At 45.8% G+C, this 14,353-nt stretch overlaps 1 protein-coding gene and 1 long non-coding RNA gene across 2 annotated transcripts in view; one reads left to right on the top strand and one right to left on the bottom strand.

Annotated features, from left to right (window-relative positions):
• The window catches only part of COL3A1 (collagen type III alpha 1 chain), a 2,242,195-nt gene that overhangs the window by 1,057,567 nt on the left and 1,170,275 nt on the right, over positions 1-14,353 (bottom strand). The gene's annotated exons all lie outside the window — the stretch shown is intronic.
• LOC137525734 (uncharacterized) lies at positions 622-2,226 on the top strand. Its single transcript, XR_011022986.1, has 2 exons — positions 622-685; positions 2,132-2,226. It is a non-coding gene; the product is annotated as an uncharacterized lncRNA (long non-coding RNA).

The raw sequence follows: 14,353 nt of genomic DNA, 5'->3' as shown, positions 1-14,353 counted from the left end.
CGCATCACACCGCACACTTACCGCACGATTACCGCACACTTTCCGACTGCTATCGCAATCACCTCGCACTCGGAATTTTTTTCATGAATTCACTGCAAAAACCCTCATTTACCGCTAGCGGTAATTTCCTGCTCTTCTCTGAACTACCGCACTCACTTTTATGAATCGAGACCAATGATGTTTACTTCATTTGGTGCAAAAAAGGAGAAGCCTTCAACCCAAAGAACACCATTCCCACTATCAAACATGGTGGTGGGAACCTAATGCTTTGGGGTTGTTTTTCAGCCAATGGACCAGAAAACCTAATCACAGTAAACGGCACCATGAAAAAAGAGTGATACATGTGGATTCTTAACGACAATATCAGGCAGTCTGCAGAGAAACTGGCCTTGGGCACTAGTGGACATTTCAACAAGACAATGACCCAAAACACACAGCAAAAGTGGTGAAGACATGGTTAGCAGACAACAACATTAATGTTTTGGAGTGGCCCAGTCAGAGTCCTGACTAAAATCCAATTGAGAATCTGCAGAGGGAGCTAAGGATCAGGGTGATGGTAAGAAGACCCGCCAACTTGAAAGATTTGGAGCTCATTGCTTTTTTTTTTTTTTTTTTCAAACTCAGCCGGTATGTGACCCAGATATGACCATGTGACAGCTGTGAAGCCATCATACGTGGGTCTCAGGTCTGCATCATAGTTTGATTTTCTTTCCTCTCCTCCCCCCCTCCCTCACTCCATCATCACTACAATATATCAAATATTCCACCAGTGGCTCAGGTCAAACTAATTATAGTAAGAGAGAGAAAAAAGAAAGTAAGAAAAACAAAAAAAAAACACAAGCACCAGCAAAAAACAAACTCCACCTACCCATCTTAACATTAAGTGGTTAATATCCCTTTCCGACCACCTACTTATTTTATGGACATGCCCTCCATGCATGAGCCATCAGGGCCGGACCAAGCCAATGGAGGGGACAGGCCTCATGCACAAACAGGTCACATATCTAAGCTGAGAAGCAAAGCAATTACTCTTATTTCACCTTTCATACACATTCATATAAGTGCCTTCTATACTTCAACATATATCTATGCATCTGCACATTCATCCATCCATTTATCCTTACAATTTCAGTTGGTAATATAGTGGTTATTTGGTTCTTTTCTCCTCATCCCCTCCACCTCAAATACTCAACTACATATTATATGTTACTTATTTTTTCCCATGCAATTTTCCATTCCTCCATTTGTTTGTTGGTGCCAGCATCTTCTACACTGCCCTCGCCACCTTGCAAAAAATCTGACATCATCCGTATCCACTCTTCCATACTGGGAGCTTCGGGGTTCTTCCAGGATTTTGCTATAAGTTTCCTGGCCACAATTGCTGCAGGGATTACTAGTTTATTTGCATGTCTAAAGCGGTCAGGTTCCATGCAACTCAGAGCGGTACTGGGATGAAAAGGGGAAGGAAGTTTAATGAAATCTCCTATCTCTCTCCAAAAGTTCTGTATAACCGGGCACGACCACCACATATGCATATGTGAACCAAACGCAGTAAGACATCTCCAACAGTTCCCATTTCCGCCTTTAAATTTAGCCATCTTAGAGGGTGTGAAGTACCATCTCGTCATGAGTTTATAATTAACAAGTTGAAATGAGGTATAGCTGGGGGTCCAAATTTCCTGGAATACTGCTCCCCAGTCCAAGTTTTGGATATGATTTAGGTCTTGTTCCCAGCTTCTACAGAACTTAGGTAGAGGATCAGTTTGACATCTGTCAAGAAAAAAATATAAATTTGCTGTCATTCCCTTCCCCACCCTCGAATGAAGAAAACACTTTTCATAAATATTTATGGTTTTACTTATATTATCCTTATGTTTGGAAAGGTAGCTCCTGACCTGGAAGCTCCACAGCCCATTATCCATTCTGACCATGTTATAAATCTCCCTCAATGTGGAATCTCTGTGGCCAACTAAGTCTAGGATTCTAACATCTCGAGGGAGCCCACATTCCTTGAGCCACCCTGAAGTTAAGCCAGGTTGAAAATCTGGGTTATTGCGTAGAGTGGTTAGTAATGATATTTTATTGCTCTTTGACATAGATCTTATAACTTCCATGTGGGTTTTAATTGCAGGTGCTAATAATGGATGGCTGATAGAAGGGAGGAGTTTTGCTACCGTGTGGGGGTGCCATGAATCCAACATATCGTAATTAAACAGACTTCTTTCATATGTTGTCCAGAATCTCTTCGGGTCGCACATCCTGAGATCTAAAATTCTTTGCAATTGGAAACATTGGGCATATCGTTTAATATTTGGTGCCCCCATTCCTCCCAATTTCTTATGCCTGCTTATTATCTTATATGAAATTCTGCGGTTTGGTGTTCTCCATATGAAATTTTGAAATATATTGTTCCAGACATTATACCAATTCCTTTGGATGTTTATTGGCAAATTTTGTACTGTAAATATTATTTTAGGAAGAATTTTCATTTTTATAAAGTTGATTTTCCCAATTGTATTAAATTGGGCATTTTTCATTTTACTCAGTATCTTCTCACACTCTTTTTGCACTGGTGTATAATTATGTTTGAATAGATCATTGAAATCACTACATAAGTTGATACCGAGATATTTAATATGAGAATTGGTATAATGAATGCCATACCTTAGTTGTAGGGTACTCAATATTTCGGCGGGACTTTTTATGTTTAATACTGTAGTTTTAGAATTGTTTACTTTATAGTTCGAGTATTTGGAAAATTCAGTTATTATTTTATTTACTTCTTCGAAAGAGGTCAGGGGATTGGTTAATGTCAAAAGAAGGTCGTCCGCGTATGCTAGTAGTTTACTTTCATAGTTACCTATATGCCACCCAGATATCTCCCTGTCAGAATGGATCATGCGTATTAACACTTCTATGCCTAAATTGAATATTAGCGGGGAGATTGGACATCCCTGCCTCACGCCGTTCCCCAAAGGGAAGGAGTGTGTCAAGGTACCGTTGATTTTTATTCTGGCTGTTTGGTTTAAATATAGATTTTTGATTCGTTTGATAAAGATGGGACCAATACCATAGTGTTCTAAAGTTGTATAGATAAATGGTCTTGAAATACGGTCAAACGCCTTTTCAGCGTCAATGGCCGCTAAGATGGCATCTTCATTACGAATTTTTGCGTTATATATAAAGTTTATTGCTGCTGAAATATTATCCGATAGTCTGCCCGATTTTCTAAAACCCATCTGCTCCTTCCCCAGTAGCTGATCTAACAGCTCATTGCTAAAGATGAATGGGCAAAAATACCTGTAGAGACATGCAAAGAGCTGGTCTGCAATTAGAGGAAGCATTTGATTGCTGTATTAGCCAATAAAAGCTTTTCTATTGATTATTAAGAAGGGTATGAATAATTTTGGACTGAACACTTTTTGCTCAAATGTAAATAAAAGTCTTATTATCTTTTGGGAGACACCTATGTCATTTCCCATTAAAAAAATACTTGCTGGTTGAATAAGGCTGCTTTCACAGTGGGACGTTACAGGCGCACGTTAGAGCAGCCTGTAACGCAGCCCACCGCACAGTAATGAAAAATCAATGGGCTGTTCACAGTGCCCACGTCGCGTTACATTGTAACGCTGCACGTTCTGGGAAAGTGCAGCATGCTGTGCGTTATACTGGGCTTTAGCTGCGTTAGACTGCTTGCACATGCTCAGTGACTAGCCACATGGCTAATTAATATTCACTGCACTGTGGTGACGTAAGCTGGACTTATCATGTTGTCCAGATCATGAATGAATCGTTAATTTGATCCGGATCTTTTTTGTGAGTCGAATCATCCGGATCATCACAATGAACGATTCGGTTCACAGTGGATGTCTGTCTAGAAGAAACAGGAACATACAGAATGTACAGTGCAGGGAATTTTTATTTAAGAATAACTAATGTATATAGCATACAAATGAAATAAATAAATTAAAAGTATGCATGAACAAAATAGTGCAAAACAAAATATCAAATCATAAGCAAAGAAATGCAAATTAAAACTGTAATAGGACTCACAAGAACAATTCTATATACAGTATATACAATATATACATCACGTCAGAGAAACTTAATTTCATGAGCAGAGATAATCATAAAAAAACAGCTGATGAGGAGGTACCATTCATCTCCATTCATGCCACTAAATGACAAAAAAAAAAAAAAAAAAAAAAACACAACATGAACTACCACCAAAATACAATGACGACACCTACATTATAGCACTCATACAAAGAGAAAAAAAAAAAACACACCCATTGCCAAAAAAGTGATGTCAATACCCACATTACATCAAACATACTATACAGTCATACCAAAAAATTATGGGTCTTTTATACCCAAAACAAAGGGAGGGACTTTTACGCCCATAACAAAATAAATAATACACAAGACTAAAGACAACAAGAAAACCTCAGGACAGAACAAATTAACAAAAACAGGACAAAAAAAAAAAAAAAAAAAAAAAAAAAGGGAAAAAACCCTTTCACCTACAAATATATATAAAACACAAAGGGACGATTTTCACTGTGTCTGCGGCCAGACACTAAAAAATTCAAGTAAAAGTATGCAAAAAGCTAGGGTGCAAAGAAAGTGACAGAAAAGCAGCACCCGGGAGAGATTTCACTAAGTCAAGGAGGCTTGATGTTCTGCCAAGCCAGAACCCAAGCTCCTCTTCCCAGCTTCTTTCTCTCCAAGAACCTAATAACCCCAACTTCACCAAGAATATCATTCACCACCACCTGGACAGGCAAGATTTTTTTCCTAATTGATACATCACACCGTGCAAGCCACATGTGTCTACTAACCACTAAACTGACTATATATAACGTGCACAAATCAAAACCTTGGCGTTGATTGAATGCTCCATAAGCCCACTCAGCATAACTGAGATGCTCCAGAAAGGGAATACCTAGGGCCCCTCCCACCTGTTTACATACCTCTACATTAAAGGGACATGACATCAAAAAGTGGTCCATGTCTTCCTCAACAGTACACTCCTGTCGGGGACAAACACGTTCCTCCACACTTCATGTTTCCTCCAACGTAAAGCTTGCCCTGGAAGGTAAGCCAGGCGATGTCCCACAATTTGTTCGGAATACGCGGCGAATTAAGTAAACGTAAGCCCTCCTCCAGAATTGTGCCTGGGCAATCCCTTAAGGCCAGTGGTTCAGAAAAGTAAGAGTCCATCACCCTAATCGAGAGGGCTTTCCTCTCGACCGACCTGATGTCCTCCACCATCAGTCCCCACTGCCGTAGTTTTTTCACACAGGGTATAACATAGGCTGGAAGATAGCCATGCCGTGCAGACTTTTCACTGAGCCACCGCTCTTCCAGTCTCTAAGAAAAGGTTCAAACCAGGTCTGAAAGATACCTACCCAAATAGGCGGGCTCTCTGCCAGATAACTACCAAAATTAAATTTGATAAAAATCAGATAGAAGAAAACAATTGGGTTGACCATTCCTAAGCCACCCTCTTGCCTAGTTTTGTAGGTAATATTTCTCCGCACATGGTTTAACCTGTTTCCCCATAACATCTGGAAAAACAAGGCATAGGTCCTGGTATACAGAGATGGCGGCAAAATTGTAACATAGCTAACGTATAACATGATTGGTACCAGATAGGTTTTGATTAAGTCAACTCTTTCCCTAAGAGTCAACTTCCAACCCTTCCAGCGAGCCACTTTAGTGCTGACATCTTGCAGTTTGCTCTCCCAATTTCGCAGACCATAATCGCCTGGGCCAAATTTGATGCCAAGAATTTTGATCTTATCCTGAGGCACGGGAAAGGAACCGGGAAGTACAAAGGATTCTCCATCTTTACCCATCCAAAGAGTTTCACACTTATCTGGATTGATTTTTGAACCAGATGCCAATGAGTACCGGGCAATTTCTTCAGCAACCACCAACGCCTCCTCTGCTTTCGAGACTACCACGGTAACATCATCAGCATAAGCCACCACCTTTAGAGACGAGACACCAGTGATGCCCACCGGAACCCCACCGAGCGTGCTGCCCTCTATCCTTCTCACGAAGGGGTCGATGGCGAACACATACAGCAGAGAACTCAGAGGACAACCCTGGCGGACCCCCGAGCTCACCTCAAAAGGCTGGCCAACCCATCCATTGATGAGCATGAAACTCTCAGCCTCTTTGTACAATGTTCGTAACCAATCCACAAATCCGTCTTGCAAACCGTATACACTAAGCAACCGCCATAGGTACTCGTGGTTGAATCTATCAAAAGCCTTGGACTGGTCCAATGTTAGCAAAAACCCCAACCCTCAGCCCTGCACCGCTCCAGGACCTCCCGGACAGCTAATAGTGCTGAGAATGTACTCCTGCCAGAGACAGAACAGTACTGATGGCAGGAAAGTATGTCTGTTACCTGGGACAAACGCCAGAATAAAATTTTTGCCAAGATCTTTCTGTCGACATTGAGAAGGCTGATGGGACGCCAGTTCTCAATCATCTCAGGATCACGACCCTTTGACAGCAGAATCACTGTCTCATGGAGTGTGGTAACTGGCCCTCAGCGAGACAGTCATTAAAGGCACCAGCCAATTGAGGGGCCAAGATGGACACAAAAGCCTTATAAAATTCGGCAGTCATGCCATCCGGACCCGGGGTCTTTTTGGGTGCGAGATCAGCAATGGCTCTCTCGACTTCTTCCGCAGTAATTTCTGCCGTCAAATTTATGGAAGAAATATCAATATCTCCCAAACCTGGTATGGATGCCAGGAAGTCTTCCATCCTCGTCTGGTCAAGTGGTTTCCTCCCAAGCAGATCAGCATAAAAATCTCTAGCGATGGATAGAATCTCTGACCTGGACTTTGTCAGAGATCCCGAGCCATCCCTGAAACCACGGACCGTCTTAAGTGCTGAGCTTTGTTTGAAACTCTGGTAAGGATCAGGCGAGTGGTATTTGCCATGATCTCTCTCCAGAGTCAAAGAAGCCAGCCGGTCATACTGCTGCTGCCTGAGGTGAAGTTTGACCTCAGAGATCTCCCCCGGATCTCCGCCTTCCGAAACGAGAGTGTTCAACTCCCCCCTCAGATGCTGGTAAGCAATATTTTTATCAATACTTCTCCGGACCGCTAGACTCTTGAAAAGTCTGGCAGCACGTTTTTTGACCTCCTCCCACCACTCAGACCTATTGTTAAAACAGTTAAAACAGTCCAGGATGGTGACCTGTGCCTGAAAAAACTCCTGAAAGGATTGTCTTATCTCATCTTCCAGCAGCAGGGACGAATTCATTCTCCAAATACCCCTACCTCTGGGAGGAGCATCCGAAGCATTCAAACCCACCGATAGAATAAGGTGATCCGAGAACTCCATCGCCAACAACTTGGGGGTTGAAGTGATGAGGGTCTCTGAAACAAAAAACCTATCTATTCTAGATCTACTCTCGCCTTTATAAAAGGTGAACCCTGTGAGATCCGGTGAGTGGCGTATGTGCACATCCACCAGATCAGCCTCTCTAGCTAATTTATCTAAATACTTACTATCAACACTTATTCGGACCCTGGTACTTGACCTGTCCCTTGCCCTAGTGACGGTATTAAAATCACCACCTAGGATCACAGGATAAGTGGAAAAAAGGAATGGCCTGATCTGCGTAAAAAGGCGTTTCCTCTCCCCTTTAGACCCAGGGTGGGCATAGGTGTTAATAAGCCTGAGGTTCTGCACTCCCACGCAGACGTCTAAGACCAGACACCTTCCCATCTCCACCTCAATTACTTGCCGGCATGTTACCATATCGGCCCTAAACAGGACCGCCACACCACTGCCAGGCTCTCCCGCAAGAGACCAAAAACTCGGACCAGCCAACCAGTCCCTCTCTGCCAACCAAAGGTCGGACATTGAGGTGAGCCTGGTCTCCTGCAGGAAAAAGATGTCAACCTCCAATTCGGCCAGAATTGCATATGCCAATTTTCGAGCTCTAGATGTTTTGATGCTAGCAACATTGATTGTTGCCAACATTAGTGGTGGGGGAACCGCCATCAGAATAATTTAAGGCTTCTCTTTGTGTTTTTTACACAAGGACAAAAAAGGAAAAAAAAGACACAACATCAACAAAAATGAAAAAACGTAAACACAAAAGGACAGTACCTCCTCATTCAGGAGATGTACCACCTATCTCCATCTCCTCTTCCTCGGAAGAGAGAGGATTTCCTGACAAAATCTCATATCTGTTAGAGATTTTGAGTTCCTGCCTTTTTGTAAAAAGGACTCACGTTTTTTTTCCGTGAGAGAAAAAGTTTTCCCTTTTTTTGTTTTTATATTCTTTTTCTCTCTGGTTATATGTTTCCTTTCTAGAAACTCTTTTTCCTCAGGTGTTAGATGCTCCCTGCCACGAGGTGTCAAAGGAAAACACCCAAAACCCGGAAAGGCTGTTTGAGGGGAAAGGGAGGCAGGGATAATATTTGGGTCAGGGGGATCGGGTTGAGGAGGAGGAGAAGGGGGATTTCTGGTATCAGGAGGGGGAGGAGGGGGAAGGGGGTTATTAGTATCAGGATGGGGAGGGGGAGGAAGGGAAATGTTAGTATCAGGAGGAGGAGGAGGAGGAGGAGGATTAGAGGGTGGAAGGGAAAAAGGGTAAGGGGTAGAATTTTTGTGGGGGGCAGCAGAGGGAGGCTCTGTGGAACCTTCACCTCTTTTGCCCCTCTCAGACCTCTTTAGAGGTCTAGGTCTCTGAGGCTTGGAAGAAGAGCCTTCCCCACCTTGAGCAGCATCCCGGATGCGACCCGACTGCCCGAGTCCAGACTGCCCCTTAGAGGCCACGCCAGACGTGAATATAACAGGAGAACCAGCGGGAGGGATAACAGAGGAAGGAGACACAGTAGACTCAGACACATTAGGGACTGGATTTGACTGTACGGAAACATCTGGAGTGGGCACAGAGACAGGCTGGCTCTCCTCATCCATCTGGTCTAGCATGGCTCTCTTGAGATCCGCAGGCATAGCCAACCAGGAGGTCGGGCACTCCGTATAAGGATGGCCAAACTCAAAACAAAAGTTACATTTTATCTTGCGGCAACTACCTGAGGAGTGCCCGAACTCCTGGCACCGGCTACATCTGGAATCGGGGCAGTTACTGGCGAGATGACCCCTTTTGCCACACCTGTTGCAGGTTCTGGGCTGACCCGGGTAATACACTATGATTTTATCATGACCAATAAGAGCAGAACGGGGAATATGGGTGGCTACCCCTTCCTTTGCATGAAGTTTTATCGCCACCTCATATTCCCCCCACCAAATACCCAGGTCATCCAGAACCCGGTGCAGCGGGGACATCACGTCAGCAAAATGCTGGACCCAGGCCAACAAATCACGGACCGGGATACTCTCATTTTGTACCACGATGTGAGCTCTCCTCTCCAAAGATTGTCTAGATAAAGGCGTGGCAGAAAACCCATGCCACAGATTATTTTTTGAGTACGTTTGCCTTTCTTCAAGGAAAGATTCCATGCCATGTAAAGAGAGAAAGCTCACATCGTAGTACATGGGAGGACTCCCCTGGAGCCAGAATTGCAAATAAATCTACAGGCCTCACTCCCATGTCCAGGAGGAACTTAACAAAGTCTTTTTTGTTGGGAACAGTGGTACTTTGCTCCCATTTAAGTCGTACCACGTTTCTCCTGCCGGGGGCGATAGCCTCCAATTCTGACTCCAGGGGAGCCTGGACTCTTCTCCCCGAAGTGTTGTTTCTCAGAGCCCTGGAGTATGACCTAGGCTGACTCGTACCGGTAGTCTGAGCAGGAGCCGCCATGGACGCAAGTGCACCCTGGTTTGGAGACAGGACCCAGGGCAGGAAAATCAAAGCCCACCCTGGTCACGCTCTCCAATTCTGGCAACCCCTGCTCAGCGCCAGCACCATCAGCCCTGGAAGCATCAATAATAGGTTTGGCAACCACTGTAGGCGCAGGAGGAGGAGCCTCATATTTAGGGGCATTCGGCCCTAGGCCAAAAATAGATTCTAGGCGTTCCATTTCACCACCAAAAGAATACCATTTTACTATTTCATTTTCAATGAGAACTCTCTTCCCATTTGCTCTGAACTCAATGTGTTTACCGATATCTGCTTTTCCTATGCCAATAAGGTAAAGACCATTATAATCTTCTCCTGGCTCAACAAAAAATGTCTTAAATTCATTACTATGACAATCAATCACAATTAGTTTTTCTTTTTCTAACCTATACAGATTATTCATAGTTTTAAATTCTGTTCAATTTTCTCTTTCTCCACTGGTGGAGGATCATAATGTTTCTTTTTTCTTTCTGGGAACATCAGATTCAGATTCATTCTCTGAGTAAAAAATGTTCCCACATTTTGTCAAGAGCTTCTCCTCCTGCTAATTTTTTTCCTTGTTTAGTAACCATTACTATTTTTTTTTTTTTAGCTTGTCTTGGCTCCTGTTGCATGCAACAGGAGTCCCGGTCAGCAAGGCTATGAGCCCCGTGCACGGAAAAAGCGTGAGTGCCCTACAGCACCCCCACAAAACGTGCACGAGTAGCCACGGGCCCCACAATACAGCAGGGCCCTTCCGGTTGTTCCCCGAAGGGAACCTTCCCCCTTTGCCATCAGCTCAGGGGGTGGCATCCTCCAACACCCAAGGGGTTGAAGGATCCTGGGGTCCTCCGAGGAGGACCCCTACTGTGCCCAGTGGTTACCCAAAGGGCCTGGCCATGTGGCATCCCACATGGTCCGGGTGGCTCCCCCGAGAGGGAGCCGGGTGGGAACTGAAGTCCCCGGTGCCAGCAAGCTGGCCCCGACCTTGCGGCCGGAGTGATAAAAATTCCGCACTCTCCCTAGCCAAAAGGCCGGGGAGCTGCGTTAGTTGGCGATGCATATGGGCAGTACAGACCAAAGCACCCTACTTCCGCCTGAGATCTGCCACATCTCAGGTTTTTTCAGGTGCACCTGGAGCACCACTTCCAGGGGCAGTACGCCTAAGCAAAGCCCTCAGCCATTCAGCCTCGCCCATGGTATAGATCCATTCAATCAACTCCTGGGAATTACGACCAGGAAGGACACCCTGCCACAGTGCCATCCCTCCAGGTCCCCCCAAAAATTTCAAGAACAGATACTACACTTGATCTTAGCCAAAAGGACCATTACTATTTCTCCATTTTCTTCCCTATAAAGGACAGAAGCCCTTTCTGTAGTATTGTCAATAGGCGATGAAGGTGTACCCTCATCTCCTGCTGAGACACTTAGGGAGATATCACTTGCAGGAACATTTACATTTGCATGCCCCGCCCCTCCCTCCTGAACAACACCTTTCAACACATTGCTTTTATCAGGAACTGGCTTTTCAGCAGCAATACTCTTATTTACATAAACTTTCCCACCTCCTTCCTTCACAATTTTCTTAACAGATTTTTTTTGACAAAGCAGGTGCAAAATCCTCCTCCATAGAGGAACAGTCATTTTCAGTATAAACATTTCTCTTACTACCTCCATCTCCAACAAATAAATTCTTTGGTTTGTTAACCCTGTTTCTGCCTTTTCTAATTTGTTTAGTATTAGAACTTGTTTTCTCACCTGTCTTGGGCTTAACTACCAGCTCCTCCTCCAGGCAGTCCTGTCCATCGTTAGTGCTTTTGTTTGCAAAGTCTGCTGCTTGAGGGCACTGTTCCTGGGCCCCTTGAGAGTCCATAAGCTCCACACCAACTTTTTGTTCTACTGCAGGGTTGTCCTGACTCTTCTCCTCCATAGCTGAGGTGTTTTCCACGTTACCACACACGGAATCCGCTTGCGGCTGGTCCTCTGCAACCTCATGTTGAAGTTCCACCTGTGCATGCGGCTGGTTTTCCGCGTCCTGACGGCTCTCCGAATCTCCACGCTCATGTGACCGGTTTTCCGCATCCACATCGCGGACCTCCGTTCCAGAGCGCGGAACTCCACTTGCCAATGGCGGAAAAGGCACTTCCGCCCCCTTTGATGTCACAGGAAGCTTGCTTGGCGTCCTCTCCTCGTGGTCAGCACCATCTTGTGGCACATAATGCGGCTGAGGAGGACTTTCCCTTTCTGGACTCTGGGTGCACAGCTCACCCCCCAAATCGACCCCAGACACCACCAGGGAGCCCGGCAAAGGACTACAGGCGTTATCCAGGGAAGACTCAGTGATAGTAAGGTTACCAAGGGGGGAGACCGTGCGGGCACCCAGGGAGGCCATTACAGCCTCAGCACAAACACCTCCAAATGGTGGGGAGGGGTACACGGCCACCGCGGCCTTGATGCTTGCAGCACCCACACCACTACCAACCGCCACTCCAGGGGCCCCAGCGGCAGACACACCACCCAGTCCTGCAGTGGCATGCACACCGCCCAGCACCCCCCCAGCAGCAGCAGCAGCGCAGGCACCGCTCACACCCTCCCGGGCACCCACCAAAGAGCAGGGTACTTGTTCCTCCTCACCTCTGACGGTAGTCACACTCCCCTCGGGCTGCACGGTTTTCAGCCATGGGGTGGCCTCTTTGGACGTACTGTCACTCTCCACTATGGCGCACTTATCCGTGTTATCATCATCAGATTCCAGATCCGATATCGGCTGCAGCTTTTTTTTAAACCGCTTTTTGTGTATTGTCTGTTCAGACAGGGGACCGCCAATGCTTTCCAGATAAGCCAGCCTTTTCTTCCTGTCTTTAATTTCAGCTTTCAAGCATATTAAAGTTGAATCAGTCTTTAGGAGCTCTGGCTTCCAGCTGAGCCCATGTCTGTACCTGATGCTTTTAAAGTTCTTTTCCAACTCCCTCAGGCTTTCAGAGAGCTCCTTCACCTCCTGGAACCAGGCCACCACTTTATCAGCGTTTATCTCTCCTCCCCCCAAGTAAGGTGAAGTGATAGGGGGGGTATGAACCGGCCGCTCCATGCCTGGAGCGGCCGGTTGGAATAGGCAAGGCCCCTGCTAGGCCCAAGGCCTGGAGCAGGGACCTCAAGTTCACCACAAGCCCAAAAGGAAGCAGCAAAGTCGGTTACAAGCAATCCACCAGCAGACCTCTAGGAGCTCCTCACCACACAACCTCACAGTGCAGGGAAAGTCCTGTCCTGCTAGTCATTTCACCCCAGTCTGCTTCCCTAGTAAAATGATTCAAACGATTCGGTTCAAAGATGCGGATCTTTTCAATGATCCGATTCAAATCATCCGAATCCTTGAAAAGATCCGGACTTCCCATCACTGACCTGGAGCGGCTGTTCTATCAGTATAGATAGAACGAAAACAGCTCACCAAGAGCCGCATAACGCGGCTCAATATGACGTCCAATTTCAACACCACCATGCGTTGTGTTAGGTGCATGTTATGCGATCTTAACGTCCCCTAAAACGCAACGTCTTGGTGTGAAAGAGGCCTTAAAGTACTGTACAGCACTGTAGCTTCATTGGTGTTTACTGATCCTCTTCCCACCCCATATTACATCACCGATAGATTTATAGCCCTTCCCCCCCCTTCCCAATATAGTGTTCCCTGTTGTCTAGTTCAGCTATTTCCTCCCCCCCCCTCCCTCCCTTATAGCTTCCTTGGTGGTTGTAGTCCTCACCTCCTTCATACAGTATTCACCGGTGGTCTAATGGCCCCCTCAATCTCTGCATCCACTAATGGCAGATTAGTGTCAGAAGAGGTGGTTCAATAACAGTCTGATTCATACCTTGCAACCACAAGTCACTCTCTAATTCCTGGTTCTGGAATTCAGAGAGCAAGCTGCAGCTGCTAAATGACGCTTCCATTGGTAGTCTTGGAGACCCGATGCAGTGTTGTCTAGCACTGCATATAATAGATAGATCAATAACATACACTGTACACATACATAAATAAATCTATCAATATAAATAAATAACAATAAAAAAATAAATAAATAAAATAAAAACAATAAAAACAAGGCTCAGGTGCATTTAAATGCTCACACACACAGCCCATAATCCACCTTGGTGAAGTGGTCTCCTTTACCGCCACACATCATGCAGCCCCCCCTCCCCCCAGACTATAATTACATGGTGAGAGAAAGCGTGGAAGAGCCGCCGCCATGAGCCAGCGGCAGGCGGCTCTTTCCGCGCATAGTGAGCCGGCACACGGAGAGGCAGCCGCCTCCTCTCGATATGAGGCGGCTGTCTCCGTGCAGGGCTCAGCGGAGCGCCGAGAAACCTTAGCGTGCATACCCCCGCTGCGGAGACACCGCAGAGCGGGGCTGCTGTGGCTGGGACTCGTAGTCCCTCTAGGTTCAGAGTGACGCGCGCGCGCGCGCACTCAGGCAGGGAATTTATGACAGCCAGAAAAGAGTCAGCTGACCAGGCTGGTCAGCTGACTCTGGCTCCACT

Source organism: Hyperolius riggenbachi, chromosome 7 (assembly GCF_040937935.1).
Source record: "Hyperolius riggenbachi isolate aHypRig1 chromosome 7, aHypRig1.pri, whole genome shotgun sequence".
Lineage (NCBI taxonomy): Eukaryota > Metazoa > Chordata > Amphibia > Anura > Hyperoliidae > Hyperolius > Hyperolius riggenbachi.
Note: the sequence above shows the minus strand (reverse complement) of the source record. Positions and strands in the feature narration are given on the sequence as shown.